Raw genomic sequence first — 13,692 nt, 5'->3', positions numbered from 1 at the left:
AGTGATTGCTATAGGCCAGGCATGAGGGCAGATGGTGAGGGAAGTGGGGTGTGCAGAGAAAACAGCAACAGGCGGGCTCCTTGGGCAATGGCACGATTCCATCACTTGGCTGTGTCAGTGTCAGTATGTGGCTGTGATATTTAGTAGAGTTTTTCAAGATGTTACTACTGGAAGAAACTGGGTAAAATGTAAACTGGATCTTTCTGTATTGTTTTTATACCTGCATGTCAATTTAAAATTATGTCTTTTTTTTAAAAAAAAAAAAGGAAATCCAAATTTAACCTCAATTTAATGAAATTAAAGACTCAAAAAGGTTCTAATACTAGGGAACAGGAAGATCTGGCTAATATTGACATCTTCTGTTTAATTGGAATGCTTGTTAGTTTTCAAGATGGTAGTATGTAACAGCAAATTAAGACACAATTGCAATTTAGAAAACTACATTTTAAAAATAATTTTTATCTACAGTGATGGTGGTTGGTATAATAAAAATGGAAATTATTCTGTTTTATGATTTGAATTTCATTTTCACTTGAGAAATATTTAAAGTGAAATAGAAAAAAATTAATTTCATTTGGAAAGTATGTATCTTTTCAGTAAGAGATGTGCCAATTAAAACATGAATAAAGTTTCATTTGAAAGATATTTTTTTCCATTTTTGCCCCATGACATTTAATTGAAAGCAAAATAAACAATGTGTGGCAACCACATGCTATTAAATGTGCAATTTCATTAAGCAATATATGAGGGAAGAATTTGGCTAGTTGACAATAAACTGAGGTAACATTCAGGATGCTTTTGTTTTTAAACAGAAACAGAAGGCTTAAAATGATCACTGAAATGGTAGAGTTTGATTGGCATTTGAGGTTAAAGCTTAGCTGTTTGTTCTTTCCACTTCATTGCCATTGCTTGGTTAATGGAGATGGAGTAGAGGGTGGACTCCTCAAACCAGTGCCTTTGTTGGGTAGCACAAGGAGTTGGTCAAGAATATCAGCTGCCACACAGTCTTCAGTCCTGCTGATGAGCAGACAGGCATACCACTTTTACTCAAATACCTAGCATTTCAATGCTCATTTAAATAATTCAGACTATACACATGTCTTAGCAGATTTTCATCTTCCAGCCAACAATTATTTTGAAGGCCATTGCAGCACTGATTTAGAAGAACAGGCTGGATGTATCAGCTAAATGGATTTTTATTCTAAACTGAGCAGTTAGCATATTAATCACACTTCAAACAGCAGAGCTGTGATGCTGCTACCCCTGTGACTGTCATGCTCAATGTGGGGAACTCAACTGCACAAGGAGAACAATTCATAAGGAACTGTGTGTAAATTCAACTTGGCAAGCCTTGCTACATTAACTGGGGCAGCACCAAAGAAAGTTTCATAACTTACCAGGCAAGATTTAAGAATTTTAAAAAAGAACAGTTAAGATACGTTGCACAAATCTTGACAGCATAATGTAAATATTATCTTTTAATAATTTAGGATTTATTCTTTTTATCTCCACTCCCAAAGGTACAACCTTTGGACCCAAATCAGTTAAACCTTCAAAAATGACAAATAAGCTAAAAATAATAGATAGTGAGGTGATCTATAATTATATGCATCAAAGGAATTTTTCTTGAGTTTTTAGTATGCATTGACATTGAAAGAAAGGAGAAGAATCACCTTTAAAAGTAACTTTCAAGTTTAGACTCAGCTATTAAGGATCGGTTCTTAATTTTGTTTTAGAAGAAAAGCATTTAACTTTTAATGGTAAAGAATATTTTCAACTACTTAAGGCCTCTGTGAGTTTTCATCATGGTGCCTCTCAGATCCACTATTTCTGTCACTTGACTTACTTCCCTTGGTATAATAACATGAAATTGTGGGTTTGGAAGGCACTTTGATGGAAACTCATAGAGAGGCTTTAAGTAGCTGCACATTCTCTCACCCTCACTCACTGACTCACTCAGAACAACCTCCTTTCCTGCAAGCTCCATTCACGGTAAGTGCCCTATACAGATGTGCCATTCTTTTTCTTTTATCCTGTATTTTTACTGCACTTTTCTAGGTTTAGATATGTTCAGATACACAAATACTTACCTTTGTGTTACAGTTGCCTGCAGCGCAGCCTAAGAGCAAGAGGCTATGCTATAGCCTAGGAATGTGGTAGGCTGTGCCAGCTGGGTTTGTGTGTTCGCTCTGTGATGTTCACACAAGGATGAAATTGCCTAACGACATGGTTCTCAGAACACATCCGTGCCTTTAAGCCACGTGTGACTGTGTTTTAATGACTACTGTAGAGAGACCTAAGGACAAAGACCAAGGTGCTTTGCCCATAATCACTTGCTGTATTTGGGAAGCAGTCATGCATTTGAAACTATAAATCAGTAATTAGGAGCAAACAGAAGTCCCAACTTTGATATTTGCCAGTGGGCCCACACTGATTACACATAAAGCATTCAGCGTGTGGCCTTGGCCTGGCGTGGGGGGCTGCGAGTGCTCCTGCCGGAGCCAGTCTGCAGAAGGCACATCCCACATACAGAGGACAAGGCGGCCCATCACAGAGGCCCTTCACACAAATGGATCTGAAGAGGATGGAAACATTGTCAGCAAAACTGAGGTATACTGCAATGAATGCTACTTTTCCTTTCTACCTACCTATCCTTCCAAAGGGAGATCGCTGGGGAGATTGGAGAATGGATCCTGAAACCTCACAGGGCACCCAGGGCCCATCCAGCAGCAGGTGCCTGTGAATGGGCTGGGTAGGACCCTGGGGAGGGTCAGAGCCTAGGGGCCTGGGGAGGGCGTGCCTCTCTGAAACATTGCAGAAGTCAAATGGTGTGGCTACCAGCAGTATTTGGTTCTCATGCTACCCACTTTGATCCCTGTTTTAAGAAATAATGAAACAGAGAATAGCCCCAATTTTCTTACCCTTAGGAGGCAACCCTATGCAAGGACTTACGTGATCTCATTGCATCTTAACAGACTCCTATGAATTAAATACTGTAATCTCCCTTTTACAGATGAGGAGATTAAGGCTCAGAGATAAGTAACTGACCTAAGATTATACGTAAGAAAATGGCAAAGAAGAGCCTGTTCAGCTTTGCCTCACAATTCTGGGTTCTTTAACATTCTGCTTTGCTGCCTCCAGTACAAAAATCCGTGCAATGCGGGTGGCCTGGAGGGCAGCCAAGAGGGAGCTGAGCCAAGCACAGATAACACTGTCCTGCGGGTGTGGACTTTTGTCCGAAGAAGGCAGTCTCAGCAGGAGAGAGGCTAGGTCTTTAGGACCACGGCTGCATGGCACAAAATACCCACCTCCAGCAGGGCTGCCTGGAAGTCAGTCAAGCATTTATTCATTAGGATCTTACTCACAGCCGAAGCTGGCTAAGATGTCTCTCCCTCAGTGCTGCCTGTCCCTAGCCCCGCTACCACCTGGCCTTGATCTCCACACAGCAATGGACTGGACTGCTCTTGGGGCATTTGCCAATGTTGACCTCACATTGTGCTTATTCTGTGCTTTTGTAATATGTAGCAGTTACAGTCTAACAGAGCCAGGATCTTAGCTCTGCCATTTGCTCAGGGTGTGAGTTTGGACGTTGCCTTAAATGTATTAGATCTGAACGTTCCTGTACCAGGTGGGCATAATAATATCTCCTGCCCTCTTTGATTGTTACAAGAATTTAATGGGATGGTGCCTATAAGTACTGAATTCAGAATTGCCACCTAGTAAGCTCTGAAAAAGAGGTTTTTGTAATCTTTGCTAATCATAATAAGTATTATTGATTTTACTTCACAGCACATTCTAAAAAAAAAGTCAGTCTAATATAGAACCTAGCAGCACCTGTTTCATTTAGTACATAAAAGAAAATAAACCTGCTGGGTATGGTGGCTCACACCTGTAATCCCAGCCCTTTGGGAGGCCTGGGGGGGGTGGATCACCTGAGGTCAGGAGTTCGAAACCAGCCTGGCCTACATGGAGAAACCCTGTCTCTACCAAAAATACAAAAATTACAAAAATTAGCCAGGCGTGGTGGCACACGCCTATAGTCCCAGCTACTCAGGAGGCTGAGGCAGGAAAATCACTTGAAATCTGGGAAGCGGAGGTTGCAGTGAGCTGAGATCCTGCAACTGCACTCCAGCCTAGGTGACAAGTGAGACTTTGTCTCAAAAAAAAAAAAAAAAAAAAAAAGAAAAGAAAAAAAAGAAAAAAGAAAGGAAAAGAAAAGAAAAGAAAAGAAACCTAATGCATTATAAGTACCTCACTGAAGAATGGCAGGAGACATAAACACTATGAATATGACTAATTCTTGTTTTTACCCATGTATTCAATTAGTGTTACATTGAAGTTCACATTTTATGTTAGCCACTGCCCTGTTCTCTGTAGATTCAGTAAAATGTCTTGAAGCTTACAATTTCTCATTTAGGCAGAGATTTCAAAACATAAAGATTTATATTTAAAATACATACCTATTCTATTTTTGACCCCCCATTTCAAGTAATGTGCTTGGAAATGAGTTTCAGAATAGCCTGTGTGCAGCTAGAGTCGTCAAAGAATACTTTTGTCCACAGAAAATTTTATAATCATTTAATTAGAGTACCCTATAGCTCCAGATAAATAGATGAAATTATTTTCTGGTGTGCTTCTATCAGATGAGGGAGTGTTGAAAATGTGGGCTTCCAAAGGGGAATTGTGCTGCTCCCAAATAAAATCAGAGTCGTGTGCTGGAGGAGGGGTCATAGGTGTAGGGGAGCAGCCAGCACTGACAGCCACCTCCCCAGGAAGCAGCCAAGCCCAGCCCTGGGTTCAAAGTGGACCTCGATGATAAGCTGATGAACACATGAAGAAGGCTGCATGCTGTTTATAACGATGTTCATAACATTCTTGAAATGACAAAATTACAGAAGTGGGAGGACTACGAGACTGCTTTGAGGCTTTATTGTTTGGTGCAAGTACATTGAAGAGCATTATGTGTACTGGGGGATTGATCCTTTTACCAGTGCATTAGTTTCCTAGGGCTGCACAACAAATTTTCGTAAACTGAGTGGCTAAAAAAGAACAGAAACAATTTCTTCCAAAGTTCTGGAAGTTAGAAGTATGAAATCAGAATGTTGGCAAGGCCATGCTTCCGCTGAGGGCTCTAAGAGAGAATTCTTCCTTGCCTTCCCTGGCTTCCAATGGGTGATGGGTCCCTGCTGGTCCTGGGCCTGTGCATGCATCACTCCAGTCTCTGTCTTCCACATCACATGGTGTCTGTGTCCAGATTCTCCTCTTTCTACAAGGACACCATTCATACTATTTGATCCTATGTGAATCTGAAAAGATCACATCTTAACTTGATTACCTCTGCAAAGATCCTACTTCCAAATAAGGTCACAGTCACTGGTAGCAAGCATTAGGACCTCAACATATGTTTTTGAGGGAGGGGAATAATTCAATCCCCAGTGACCAGTATATCACGCCTGTCTTTGCCTCTGGTAATTTTCTTTTTCTGAAGAATACTTTACAGTATGAATAATATTGTATTGGATGTTACTATAGCTATTTCTGCTTTTTAAAAATGTTGCATGGCACATATATTTCTTTAACTTTAACTTTCCTCATCCTTTAACTTTCAATCTGCCTGTGTCATTGTATTTGAAGTGAATTTTTGGTAGACAGGATATTATTGGATAGTATTTCTTTTTATCATTTCTTGAAATCTCCATCTTTTGATTGGTTATTTAAGACTGTTTACGTTGAAGACCATTGTTGTGCCACTTCATTATTCAAGTATGTCACTTCATTTATTGTTTTCTGCTGGTTTCCTCTTTCTCATTCCTTGGTTTCTATTTTCTTGCTTTCTTGTGGGTTACGTGAACACTTTTAAGATTCCACCTTGGTTTATTTATAGAGTTCCTGAATAAAACCCATCTTACATTTTAGTAGTAGTTGCTTTAGGTACTACAATATGCCTACACGATTAACCACTGCTACTGGTATTGAACCTTTATAACTGAGTGAAGCGTAGAACCCAGTCTTCAATATAGGTCTTACTCACTACCCTCTCTGCTTTAAAATACAATTGCTAAGTATTTCTTCTGTGTACACACTTAGCCCCACATCAAATGCTGTTATATATTTTGCCTTAGCCATCAAATAAATTTAGGAAACCCATGAGAAGGAAAGTCTGTTATATTTACTGCTATTTCATTCTCTCCAATGTCTTTCTTTCCTCTCTGAGGTTCATAGCATTCTGACACCATTTCGTCCCTCTGTGAGGGAACTTCCTTCATCCCAGCTTCAAGGGCTAGCTTGCTGGCAGCCGATGCTCTGAGTTTCCCTTTGCTAGAGGATGTCTTTATTCATGAAGGGTATTTCCACTGGATATTAAAATCATGGTTTACATTTTTTTGTTACTTAAAAAATGTTGTGTTAATTCCTTCTGGCCTCCACGTAAGTTATCTCTCTCTGGCTGCCATCAACATTTTTTTCTTTGTCTTTAGTTTTCAGAAATTTGGTGATGAGGTATATTGGCATAGATTTCCACAGATTTATCCTATTTAGGATTTGTTCAGCTTTTGGAAGATGTAAGTTTCTGTCTCTTACCTTTGGCATTTGGAAAGCTTGTACCTATTATTTCTTTGAATACATTTTCAGCTCCACTCTCTTTCTCCTCTCCTTTAGAAACTCCTATAATATGAAAGTTGGACTTTCTCTTTTTTTCCTCTGGTTTCTGAGACTCCAACTTTTTTTTTCTGTCTCTTTTCTCTCCTTTGTTTTGATTAGGCATATTCTACTTATCTGCCATTCCGTTCACTGATTCTATCATCTGTTATCTCCACACTGCTATTGAGCCTATCCAGTGTGTTTTTATTTTTGTTGTATTTTCGACTTTATAATTTCACTTATAACTCTTCCTTTGCTTCTGTAAATTCTCTTTTTCTTCCTTTTTTTTTTTTGTGAGACAAGGTCTTGCTCTGTTGTCCAGGCTGGAGTGCAGTGGTGCAATCACAGCTCACTGCAACCTCAGTCTCCTGGGCTCAGGTGATCCTCCTAACTCAGCCTCCTGAGTAACTGGGACCACAGGCATGTGACACCACACCCAGCTAGTTTTTTAATTTTGTCGCCATGTTGCCCAGGTCAGTCTTGAACTCCTGGGCTCAAGTGGTCCTCCTGCCTCAGCCTCCCAAAGTGCTGGGATTACAAGCATGATCACTGTGCCTGGCCTACTTCTGTCATTTCTATTTTTCATTCATGTCAAAAGAATTTGGAATTTCATGCTGAAGGATTATTATTATAGGCACCTTAAAATTCCTGTCAGATGATTTCAACATCTGATTCAGTTCAATGCTGGCATCTGTTGATCATGTTTTCTCACTCAGCTGGTGATGTTTCTTGGTTCTTTGACAGGTTAGTTCTGGTTGTATCCTGGATATTTTGTCTATTTCATTAGAATGTCTGGGTCCCACCAAAATCCTCCATCAATCCACCCTGTTTAGACTTAGCATGCAGGTCCTGGAAAATTTTGTGGGCTGTGGCTGCCATGGCAGTTTATATTCAGTCTTTGCGGTATTGTTTTGATCTGCTTGGTTGTCTGGTGCCACTGGTGGTGCACTGATTTCTGCCGGTGGTGGCTGAGGGTGCTGGGAAGCAGGCCCCTCTGGACTGGGGAAGGGAGTCTCAGGCCCTCAGGCCCACCCCAGGGGCAGGCAGGTGTGGAATGTTAATTATGGTCCCTAGTTGCCCCCCCTACCACATGATGTTTCCTTGGTGCTGGGCAGAGGTGGAGGCTCCGCTGGCTGCTGGGTCCTGCATACTCCTTGGTGGGCAGTGGAAGATTAGCTCCCTGCTCAGTCCTGTTGGCACTACCCCAGTAGGGGAACCAGGAGCAGAAGAGGAGGTGGGAGTTCAAATCTCCTCTTGACCAGCTGATGTGGCTTGGCTCTGTGTCCCCACCCAAATCTCATCTTGTAGTTCGCATAATTCCCATGTGTTATGGGAGGAACCTGGTGGGAGATGACTGAATCACGGGTGTGGGTCTTTCTCATGCTGTTCTCATGATAGTGAATGGGTCTCATGAGATCCGATGGTTTTAAAAACAGGAAGTTGTTTGCACAAGCTCTCTCTTTGTCTGCTGCCATCCAGATAAGATGAGACTTGCTCCTCCTGCTTTCTGCCATGATTGTGAGACCGCCCCAGCCATCTGGAACTATATGTGACTTGCTCCTCCTTGCCTTCTGTTGTGATAGTGAGGCCTCCCCAGCCATGTGGAACAGTAACTTCAATAAATTTCTTCCTTTTGTAAATTGCCCAGTCTTGGATATGTCTTTATCAGCAATGTGGAAACAGACTAATACACCAGCTGAGAAGATACAGAGTGGGGGGTGGGGTAGAAGCAGAAAAAGGAGTGTGGTTTTCCATTGGAGCTTGGCTGGAGTAAGATAGGTATTCTCAATGAGATTTTCTGTTGTTAGGCCACCCTTGTCCTGGCTCTGTGGCCAGAAGGACCAGGCTTTTCCTGGAATTCTTTTTGTCTGTCTTGTTGTGAGTTCTGGGTTGTAGGCGTCTAGAGCGTCCTGTCCAGGACACAAGAAGGCATGAAGAATACCCAGGGGACTCACTGCCATTCGCTCCTCAAGTCCTGAGGCCCCCACGCTGTCTTCATTCTTCCTGTCATCTTTCAGAGTCTTCATGTGCTTGTTTTTCCATTATGTTCAATGCTTTCTAGTTGTAATAGACTAGAGAGGGCTAGCCTAGCTAGGAATAGCCGGAAATCACCCTTGGGCCTAATTTTGTCAGTCCCATTTTACTTTAGATAAGTGGCTGTTCTGAGGCGCTATTGTGATGTCATTCAGTCAGGTGAGCCATGCGTTAGTTCTCAATTTTAGAAGCTTCTGCAATTGTATGAGATCTGTAGTTGAGTGGGGGAGTGGAACGGGAAAGTCATTTTTCCACCTGTCTTTATGTGGGTGAAGAGCATGCTTCCTCTTTGTGAAGTGCCAGCTGAAGGTGAGATTTTATAAGCCAAGGTAAACATAGCCCCAACCACAGGATGAAAAACTCAGGCAAAACAAGACTGTAATAGTTTTATGGATAAGTTGCAGCTGGTAAAATGTTAGTTAGGATGAAGATACATAAGAAACAGGGGGCCAGGCACAGTGGCTCACACCTGTAATCCCAGCACTTTGGGAGGCCAAGGTGGGCAGATCATGAGGTCAGGAGATCGAGACCATGCTGGCTAACACGGTGAAACCCCGTCTCTACTAAAAATACAAAAAAATTAGCCAGGTGTGGTAGCGTGCACCTGTAGTGCCAGTTGCTGGGGAGGCTGAGGCAGGAAAATGGCATCAACCTGGGAGGCGGAGCTTGCAGTGAGCTGAGATCGTGCCACTGCATTCCAGCCTGGGTGACAGAACAAGACTCCGTCTCAAAAAAAAAAAAAAAAAAAAAAAAAAAAAAAAAAAAAAAAAAAAAAAGGGACATTCGGTGGGCATTACCTAATGATTAAACAGTACCAAGTTTTGTTGAGTGAAAGGGAACATTCAAACTCTGCCCTTTGGTATTAAGTCTGTCAAACTTTTTTGATGTATTTAATGTACATTAAGGGTGTAACCAACATTTTTTTAAGTGGCAGCTCCAAGCCACTTAAAACTTAGCAAGAACAACAGAGACATTTACATATAATCCATCTTATAATTACACAATGCAGTGCTTTGGCATGAACGGAAAAAAAAAAAAGTAAAATTACTGAGCACATAGAGCTAGTGCCCTTAATCTAGCTGCTACTCCCTTCCAGTGGTTACCTGTTGATAGTCCTCTTTAGGAAGACTGATCGTCTCACAGGAGTTCCTTTTTGCATGAGAACCAGCCAGTGGCAGCTCACACATTTCTCCTCAGGAGGAAAATTGAAGGAAAAAGAGGACACAGGTGTGGTGACAGAATGACATACATCATGCTTGTTGGAAATTTTCTTACCCTGCCTCCACTTCCGGCACCTTTTCCTATTAAGGTCTGCAGGGATGTTCTTCAGGGCCTCACGCTGGATTTTGCAGAGTCTCAGAACATGAAGGAGGTTCTGAGGCAACTGCTGCTCTGAAAGACAGAGAAATTGGGCAAGCACAACCTGGGCTTGGTAATTTAAACCAAACTCAAGCTCTTTTTGCAGACCTTTAGGTCGAATACTGCCTCTACTTAAAGTTTGATTTTCTGTATCATTTTATATATGTATATGAAAAGAGACCAATCTTATTATGTTCATTTTTGATATCACCTAAAAGCCTATTGAACTTTAAAATACCATATAACAAGTAACAAAGAACATACTTATAACATTGTCAGCATTGCTGTGACCTATTTAGCATCTACTGGATTCTTGCAGCTTAACATAAAAATAGCATGTTCTTGGAAAGTCTGTCCCTGAAAACCTCATGCAGGTCAACCTCATATACTGTTCACCATCACAGTCCCTCATTCAGTTTCTTCCTAGCATTTACCTTCATTATCTGAATTTATGTTTTTATTTATTTTTGTCTTTACATTTCTAGTGTGTGGCTTCTGCAACTAGGATGTAAATGCCGTGAGTATAGTGACATCATTTATATTTGAACTGCTGTGCCACTGTGCTTCGACCAGTGCCTAACTACAGGAAAACTCAACAATAATTGTTAAATCAATCAATCCATCAATTCACCAACATATACTGCAAGGTTATATTATCCTCATTGAATAGATTAAAATACCGAAGCTCTCAAGTGTGGACATTCTGAGGGCTCTTGTCATCTTGAGACGCTGTTGTCCAAAAGCCAAAGACAGGTTGGGTGAAAGGTCACCAAAGACAAGCACGTTTTCTACAGGGTAGGTTACTTATACGTTAGCACTGAATAATAAATATGTGCATATTTGTGTAAAATCTAACTATTTCCCTGTGCTCCTCATGGCCACTTACATATTATGGTCCCTGATATAGTCTCAAAGCCCAAAGCTTTGAACTTTGCAACCAAATTATCCTATTTCTTATCCAGTTCTGATGTCAGCCAGTTTGAAGATCCATAGAAAACAGGGACTTTCAGCAGGAAGTCCTCTAGCCATGCACCGGTCATCCCTGAAGATTCCACCCCCTGGCTTACATCAGTGATCATTGCCTTTTACCTGAGATACGGCTTCCTTGGCTTTCTGGAAAATGTTTGTTGTAGACTGTATTTTCCAGTGGTGCTCACGGTAATATTTCCCATCTTATAGGCTCCTTTTCCATGTGACCTTGGCATTCTTTCCATGGAGAATGAGATCTCCCTATGTTCCTCCTGTGAATCTGGGCAAGGTTTAGGTTGTTCCGACTATAACATATGGTTGAAGTGGCACCAACTGCCTTTTTAGGATAGATCATAGAAGGCCGTGCAGTTGAATCCTAGGCATTGAAATAATGAAAGAAAGAAATATGAAAAAATGGGCATTGCTCCAGGGTACTTCCTTGTAGTTTGCTTCTGCATACTTACTCCCCTGACATAAAGCTATTATTACTACTATGGGAATGACCACTCTGCTCTCTTTGTTAATTAAATTAAATTAAATTGAATTAAATGTAGATGCAACATTTGACAGGTAGCCAGAATCAAGTGCTTTATTGCTATACCACACGTTCACAGAGTCTGCAGAAGGATACTCCAGATGAGGTACAGTGCAAAACTGTTTCTAAGAATATGCAGGAGATAAGTCATGACAGAGAAAGCCTCTTTCTCTTAGTACTCTCTTTTTCTCTCATTTTCCGTGTCCTCTTCTCTCCTTTTTCCCCTCTTTTCCAATATTTATGGTCCATTCTGTGCTTCCACTTTGATCTTAATTGCGATAAAAATGCGTTTTTCTTATTTTCCCAGCTTTCTTCTGCTTACTCTTTAATCTTAAGTACAGGTGTACTTCAGAGATATTGTGGGTTAAGTTCCAGACCATGACAATAAAGTGAATATTGCAATAAAATGCATCACACAATTTTTTCATTTCCCAGAGCAAATAAAGGTTATGCTTCCACCATACTATAGACTATTAAGTGTGCAGGTGCACCATGTCTAAAAACTGTATGTACCTAATGAAAAACACTTTATTGCTAAAAAATGATGACAATCATCTGAACCTTCAGTAAATTGTCATCTTTTTGCTGGTGGAGGGTCTTGGCTCAATGTTGATGGCTGCTGATTGGTCACAGTAGGGGTTGCTGAAGGCTGGGATGGCTGTGACAATTCCTTTTAAAAAGACAACAACAAAGTTTGATGCAGCTGGAGTCAGTTCTCTCAAACCCTGCTTCTTCTTTATCAGCTAAGTTTATGAAATATTCTAAATCCTCTGTTGTTTTTTTAGCAGTGTTCACTGCATCTTCACTCAGAATAGCTTCCCTCTCAAGAAACCACTTTCTTTGTTCATCTATTCAAGTTTCATCACAAGATTGCAGCAGTGTGTGTGGGGGGGGGGGGGGGTCTGGGTATAGGCTGTAAGCTGTGTTTATTATAAATCCCCTTCCCATACACTGTGCTGGGTATTCTCGGTGGGCTGGTCGTGAACACCACGAGGTCGATGTGAATGTCAGAACTCTGTCCAGAGCTTAGCTGTGCTGTATACGTGTCTGTATAAGCAGTACTGGTGAACTTCAAACTAAGTTCCAACTACAATGAATGACCACTTTCTTCATCCTGCGTAGGCATATTCATTGACTAATACTTTGCACAACTATTGAGTTAGTGAGGCCAGTTTTTAACTCATTGAGTTAATGATGACCGTGAGCAAAGCACAGATGAGAGGTAGAATATAAATGTCTGCTTCCCAGCCTTGTCCATAGAGCCGAATGTCACCCTCTTGCTAACCCCTGCATCCGTCTTATCTTCTGGCTCTTGGATAGCAATTTTGGCTCTGTTGCCATTATCATCTCAAATGTCTCCCTTGGGATCATCTGCCATTGGTATCCTCTGCTCTGGCTGAGCAGTCTGTCCTCGTGCCCTCTCCTCAGAGATGCCCTTTAGTGCTAATACACCCTGGGTGGGGCTCCCTGCCCTGTATCCTCTCCTGACTCACTGGCTCCACCTCTGTTCTTCTGTTTTTTCACTTTTCTCCAGCTTCTCTGTCCTATCCTAATGTAGCTTTGTTCACCAGTTTAAAACCAATTCAGAAAGTAATGTTCCCTGGGATGCTGAAACAAACACACAAAAGGACTTTATGAAATACCCATTAAAAAGCAGCAACTATTTCTCCAATTCAAGTAGAGTTCATTGAGTTATGAATGAACTATGATCATAAGTCACATCATGATCTGTGACTTACATAACTTATGTTGTTACAAGTACAAAGCCTTGAAATTTCCTAGAAAATATTATTTCATTTGGCTTGTTACCCAGCAACATGTAAGCTTCAAATTATAGGCCTATTCACTCTACAAAATTGCCATGTCACTTCCATGGCCAATGGCTCAAAACAGCTCTCAGAATTCCTGCAGTGATTTTAATGGCTAACTTCTTAGCATTGGTGAAGCATATTTGCTTTGATCATTTGATTTGAAAACTGGGAGAAGAGCTACCATAGCAAGAATTCGACATTGCATCTGTCCTTCACATAGCTTTTTCCACCAGAGATGCGGCATAAATATATCTGGGTGAGCAAAATATATCAGGGCTTTTCCTGTAAGTACGTGTCTCTCACAGGTGGAAATACAAACAATAAATCAAGCTTTGGAAAGAGTTG

The sequence above is a fragment of the Rhinopithecus roxellana genome, chromosome 9 (genome assembly GCF_007565055.1).
Source record: "Rhinopithecus roxellana isolate Shanxi Qingling chromosome 9, ASM756505v1, whole genome shotgun sequence".
In the NCBI taxonomy this organism is placed as follows: domain Eukaryota; kingdom Metazoa; phylum Chordata; class Mammalia; order Primates; family Cercopithecidae; genus Rhinopithecus; species Rhinopithecus roxellana.
Note: the sequence above shows the minus strand (reverse complement) of the source record.